We start from the raw sequence: 6,150 nt of genomic DNA on the forward strand, positions 1-6,150 counted from the left end.
ATGAGAGTTCAGAACAGGAAGCTATATATATAGAGAAAGTAACTAGTGCTTGCTTAAGGCTGAGGGCAAGAGGGATGATGAAATAAGGGAGTGATAGCTCAAGGGTACAGGGTTTCTTTGTCTCGTGATAAAAATGTTCTAAAGTTGACTGTGTCAGTAGATACATAATTCTTTGACTATATAAAAACCACTAGATGGTACATGATATGTGAATTATATCTAATTCGAGCTATTTTTTAAAGAATACAATAGAAATTATTTTTGTCATAAGAAAATTTAAACTATTTTTCTAATTAGCTAAGGAAATCTTTATGAAAAATTTAGGATTTTTGAGAAACCTTGAAAAGCTGAAACCAGAGGATCTGATAAGAGGCTAGGAAGTAAAGATAACCTAATTGGTGGAGGAAGAATGGTGTTCTGGACACTCTTCAAAGGCAAAGGAACTTTGGACATTTGTGGCAATAAGAAAGGAAAAAATACAGAAAAGGCAATTCTCTGGCTTTATTATAGCACTAACCACATTATTATATGACTATCTCTTTATGATTCCATCCAAATTCTGTCTTCCAGAAGTTGATCACCTGTTTCAGTAAGAACCCTGCTCTTACTAATCAGCAAAGCCAGAGGTCTTGACATGGAAACTCTATTTCTGTTCCCATGAAGCTTGAGGGGAGGTTCAGGGAATAGGTAAAGGCACATGTTGAACATATTACTTACTAATTTAAATTATGGCACATTTAATGATTTTGATGTTGACAGTATCAAAGTAACCCAACGCATTAAAATTACTTTTTCAAAACCACGCATCTAATTGTTATGTGTTGATGTCCAATTCAGAAAGGCAGATTAAACACATGTGTTTGCCTCTCCTTGTTCTCAAGATGACACTGAATTTCAGTAAAAAGCATAATGAAAATAATAAATCCATGTCAGCACTGAAAATGAGTAAGTATATCATGTGCATACTAGAACTTTTGATAAATTTCTGGGAGACAGAATTCAAATGGATCTTAATATTAATGGAAAGTCAAGAGCAAAGGAAACTAAAGGGCTATAGTGAACCCATCTTCTTTAAAGATCCACAAATCAAACCATAGGCTCTAAAATCTACTTGGACTTTGAATTATCAAAACGCTTAACTAAAGAACACTTTGGACCAGTTGGCCTCTCACCCTTGCAGTCCAGAAGTTAACTGAAATTTTTGCCTTCAGTTAGAACCTCAAAAATTTTCCTAGGTAAGCCCTAAGATGTTGATCTTGAAGTTATGAAAAGATACAGAACAGATCCTAAGATAGATCAGATCTCTACAGACATCTAGAATAAAGGTTTTATTTGTTTGTTTTTATTTTGTTTTGTTTCAAATCACCTTACTTGCTCCTTACAACATCCTTTCTGTAGTAATTCTAAAGGTTATTAGGGTAAGGACAAAGACAATCAATGATAAAGAACAATAAAAATATTTTTCCTGAATTAAGATAGTTTTTAATCTTCAAACTGAAAGTCTCAACAGAGGGTCAAAGAGAATAAATCAAACAGAGAAAAACTGCCCACATCTTTTCACAGCATGGTGAAACTTAAAAAGTTTTAGACTAAAATTCCTTATAAAAGAATTACTTATAAAAGAAGATGAGAAAAACTAGGATGAGATGTTCCCATCGGTAGTACTGAATATGAGAAGTCAAAGGAAAAATACCTTTAGAGTTATAAAAAAAAAAAAAAAAATGACTTGAAATCTGGAAAAAGTTTACTATCAAGTTTATCAGTCAAGTGTGAATAAAATGAAGCAATTTTCAGATATGTATGAACTGGAGAGTTTACATTTCATTCACCATTTTCTGAAAACAAAAATCTTGAGGATGTACATACACAGAGTAGAATCAGCAAACCAAGAAGGAGGAAGTCATTAAAAATTTAAAAAGCAAAACAATAATGGAACGAAAATAGTAATACAATGAAAATGAATCCTCGAATGATGATCATGCAGTTAGAAATGAATATATTCACGTTGCAACAGAAGGTCAGAAAGCTCTAGGAATCATATCTTCAGGATAAAAGTACGTTCCACTAGGCAACTTTATTTTAAAATTTGGAAAAATTTTTAAATATAATAAGCTAGTTACCTTTAGCCAAATTAGAAGAAAACAATTGGACACTCTAGGAAAAACAAATGTGTACATGAGAATAGTGATCCAAATATGAGGCTCACTAAAATGTGATATGATTTAGAGGAATTGATAGATGTAAGAGAATTCATTTAGACTTTATTCTTGAAACATTATCCTTAGAGTAACACTTGGATAACTGGCATTGATTTAAGATTCCTCCCTTATCCAATCATGTTACATGTTTGAGAAAATTTACACAATAATAATTTCACAAATGGTCCTGGTTAAAATATTAGAATCAACCCATCGATTAAATAATATAACCTTGCCGACAAAGAAGCAATGACAAAATTATGAAAAAAATAGTTGATAAGAGTATCAAGGAATTGTAGGAGACCCAGTTGACCATCTTTCCATAATTATCATAATTAGATATATATAAATGGGTTAAATTGAAAGATTTAGATCTATTGTTTAATAGTGAGAAGGTAACCATGAGTATTAAAATAGTAATATCAAGAAATGGGACATAAAATAAGGAAGGGGAGGGTGTAGAGATATACCAAATTCCTCATCTTTTATGGTGAGATACTGTCTCACTATGATAAATCAAGAAATATATTACTTAGAGTTCCAGTGGTAACTACTGGAAGCATTTAAAACAGAAACATTTAAATGTTAAAGGTTAAATTTCTGGGGAATGCAATTGACATTGAGAGTGGAAAGAAAGAAGAGATTTTACTTTTCATGTCCTTCTCTAACTTGTTTTCATTTTATTCTTTATTCTCTTAATACAAAAATAATAACTAATGTCATGTCCCCTTGAATTCTGTGTTTCCTATGTGAGGCACATAGTTGTCATTCAAAATGGAAAAAATTCTTAACCGAACTTAATTGTCCAGATGAAACTGGTGGTTTGCTCTTCTGTAAACTGGGATATAGTGGTGAACATGAGAGATGTGCTTTCGCAGAACTTACATTCTGTGTGAGGAAATAATAAACAGATAGACAATATAATTTCAAAAAGTCATTATTGCTACAAAGAAAGCAAAGCAGTTCAATGTGGTAGAGTGACTGGAACGGGGATGACTATCGCCGAGGGAGGGGAAAACAGGAAACCCCTTTTTGAAGAGATAATTGATATTCAACCTAAACCTTGAGTGAGAAGATTTGAGGCAGAATATTCCAGAGAGATGGAAGCACAAATACAAAATCCCTCAGAATGAAAAGTGCTTAGGGACTCTGAAGACAGAAAGATGGCTAGAGAAGGAGCGTAGCTCCTGAGGTGTCCCAGTTGTGATTTGATAAGACTCTGGTGAGAAAGATTACCTTTCCTGATAGGGAGGACAAGATGGGATTTGGGGAGCATGCTGGTCTCACGAGCAACACTAACACTATAAGTTTCTTGGATGCAGACATTGGGGACTTTGCCTGGTTTATTTACCATGAGTAGCAGTAAGCATTCGATTAATGTTGATTAAATTCAGAAATTTGAAAATCACCTCTGATTTAGTTTTAAATCATAAGTTTAGGGTCACATGCTGCATTTTACCTATTCAATAACCTTACATTGGGTTTCTTTTTTTTATGCCAGGTATTGTGCAAAGCATGAGAGATACAAAGATAACAGTCTGTCCTATTCACAGAGAATTTATTGTCTACCTAATTTGTTAGCATTTATACCATAATTGTAGCTTTAAAACAGTTGTATGAATACAGGTATCTTTAAATCAATTATTCATGAAGTGTAAAAAGTTCTACTGCTATGAGAAAGGCACTTTAATGAATTACAAAAGGGGGTGTCTTATAACTGGTATAATGCCTCTGTTCTTTCTAATTTAAGATTGAATTTTGGCCATTATTTAATCATTTCCCACAGTACTGCACACTCAACAGTTCTCATTGCTATGCTCACAAAACAAAATTCATTTCCAACTGTAGTTGGGCTGACAGCTGTCTGAAAAGCTAGAAGAGTTATTTTTTCTTAATCAAAGTCAATGCAGAATGTGATTTCATTTTAAAATAAATTTGGATACCCATAAATAGTTTTTTAAAAAATTTGGGTGCAGCTGGTCTGACCACCCTCATGGAGTAATTTCGAAATTCACTTTAATCCTCGCCTATTTATAGGGTCAGAGAAAGAACAAAATTCTACTCACTGAAAATTAGCTAAGGCTTCAAAGAGATTGTATATATGAACATCTCGAGATGGTGACAGAAGTGGGGTAAGGAGAAAGAATAATGTTGAAATCTCCGGTAACAGAAATTTGTGCCCATGATGTTTTTCTTATTAAAACATACTTTAAAATATCATAATTGACGAAAGTATACCACCTTCCACAATTGAAACAATTTTTATAGATATAGGGCAAAATGGTATAACCTGTCTAGGGAAAACATTTGCAATATGGAGAAAAAGTCATTAAAATGTCCATGCCATTTGACCTAAAAATTCTTTCAGATCTTTATCTTAAATACTTCTCAAAGTCGTCCCTCAAAGAAACTTTGATTTTGCAAGTAAATATGATTTCTGCTCATCCTCTCACACCTTCTACTTGCCTCCCCTGCTACACACCACCCCCCACTCTCAAAGTGGCCTGCTGACATCGTGAAATTTCATTAAAATTCCAGTTTTATATTTAAAATGTGTGCATACTTTAAATTCTACTCCACTACAAAAGTATATATATTAAACATAAAAATATTAAATTTATTCTATGACTTTCTGTGAAATAAGGACACCTAGGAAAATGTGGCCTCCATCTGATTAGAATCAGAAAAAGAATACAATTATGCAAGTGCACATGACATGCCAACAAAGATGGAAATGGAAGCGCTTTTATAATTGAGATAAATCCCAAGCAATGCAGATTTGCCAAAATAGAACATTGGTCCAATAAACTATCATATTGTGGAATAATATACTCCTTAAAAACTTTAATGAAAATGTATGTTAATAAAAATAGGTAGATAGTCATGACATAGTACACAGAAAAAGAAAACAATTTAGAGAGCTGATTTCATTTTCCAAATATATAGGCCTGTGTGTGTTTGCCTACCTCCCCAATTTAAAAATATGTAATTTATCCCCATTAAAATATTTCAGTAGGGCCCATATCAAGAGAATCAGTGAAAACATCTTAAAGTACTGTATTTTAATATGTTACAGGACAAACTTAAGGTAACAAACTGATAACTGCTTATTTATATACTACTATATTTTTAAAATATGCATTCACAATTTGTGTAATTTTTATTGGGACACTGCATATATGATTATAAGTTTATAAATATATACACAAACAGAATAGAGAGCCCAGAAATAAATCCACGCCTATACGCTTACTTAATATATGACAAAGATGGTGAGAGTATACAATGGGGTAAAGACAGTCTCTTCAATAAATGGTGTTGGGAAAATTGGACAGATATATATGAAAAAAAAAAAAAAAAAAGAAGAAAAAGTTGGACCATCTTCTTACACCATATACAAGAAGTGACTCAAAAAGCATTAAAGACTTAAATGTAAGACCTGAAACCACAAAACTCCTAGAAGAAAACATAGGCAGTAAATTCTCTGATATTACTAACAGCAATTTATTTTCAGATACATCTCTCCAGGCAAGGGAAACAAAAGAAAAAGCAAACAAATGGGACTATTTCGAACTAAAAAGTTTTTGTACAGCAAAAGAAACCATCAAAACAAAAAGACAACCGACTGATTGGGAGAAGATATTTGCTAACAATACAACTGATAAGGGGTTAATATCCAAAATATATAAAGAACTCATACAACTCAACAACAACAAAAATAATCCAATTAAAAAATGGGCAGAAGACCTGAACAGATACTTCTCTAAAGAGGAAATACAGATGGCTAATAGACATATGAAAAGATGCTCAAGGTCGTTAATCATCAGAGAAATGCAAATTAAAACCACAATGAGATATCATCTCATATCTATCAGAATGGCTATCATCAATAAATCAAAAAACAACAAGTGTTGGCAAGGGTGTGGAGAAAAGGGAACCGTCATACATTGTT

The sequence above is a fragment of the Pteropus alecto genome, unplaced genomic scaffold (assembly GCF_000325575.1).
Source record: "Pteropus alecto unplaced genomic scaffold, ASM32557v1 scaffold164, whole genome shotgun sequence".
NCBI lineage: Eukaryota > Metazoa > Chordata > Mammalia > Chiroptera > Pteropodidae > Pteropus > Pteropus alecto.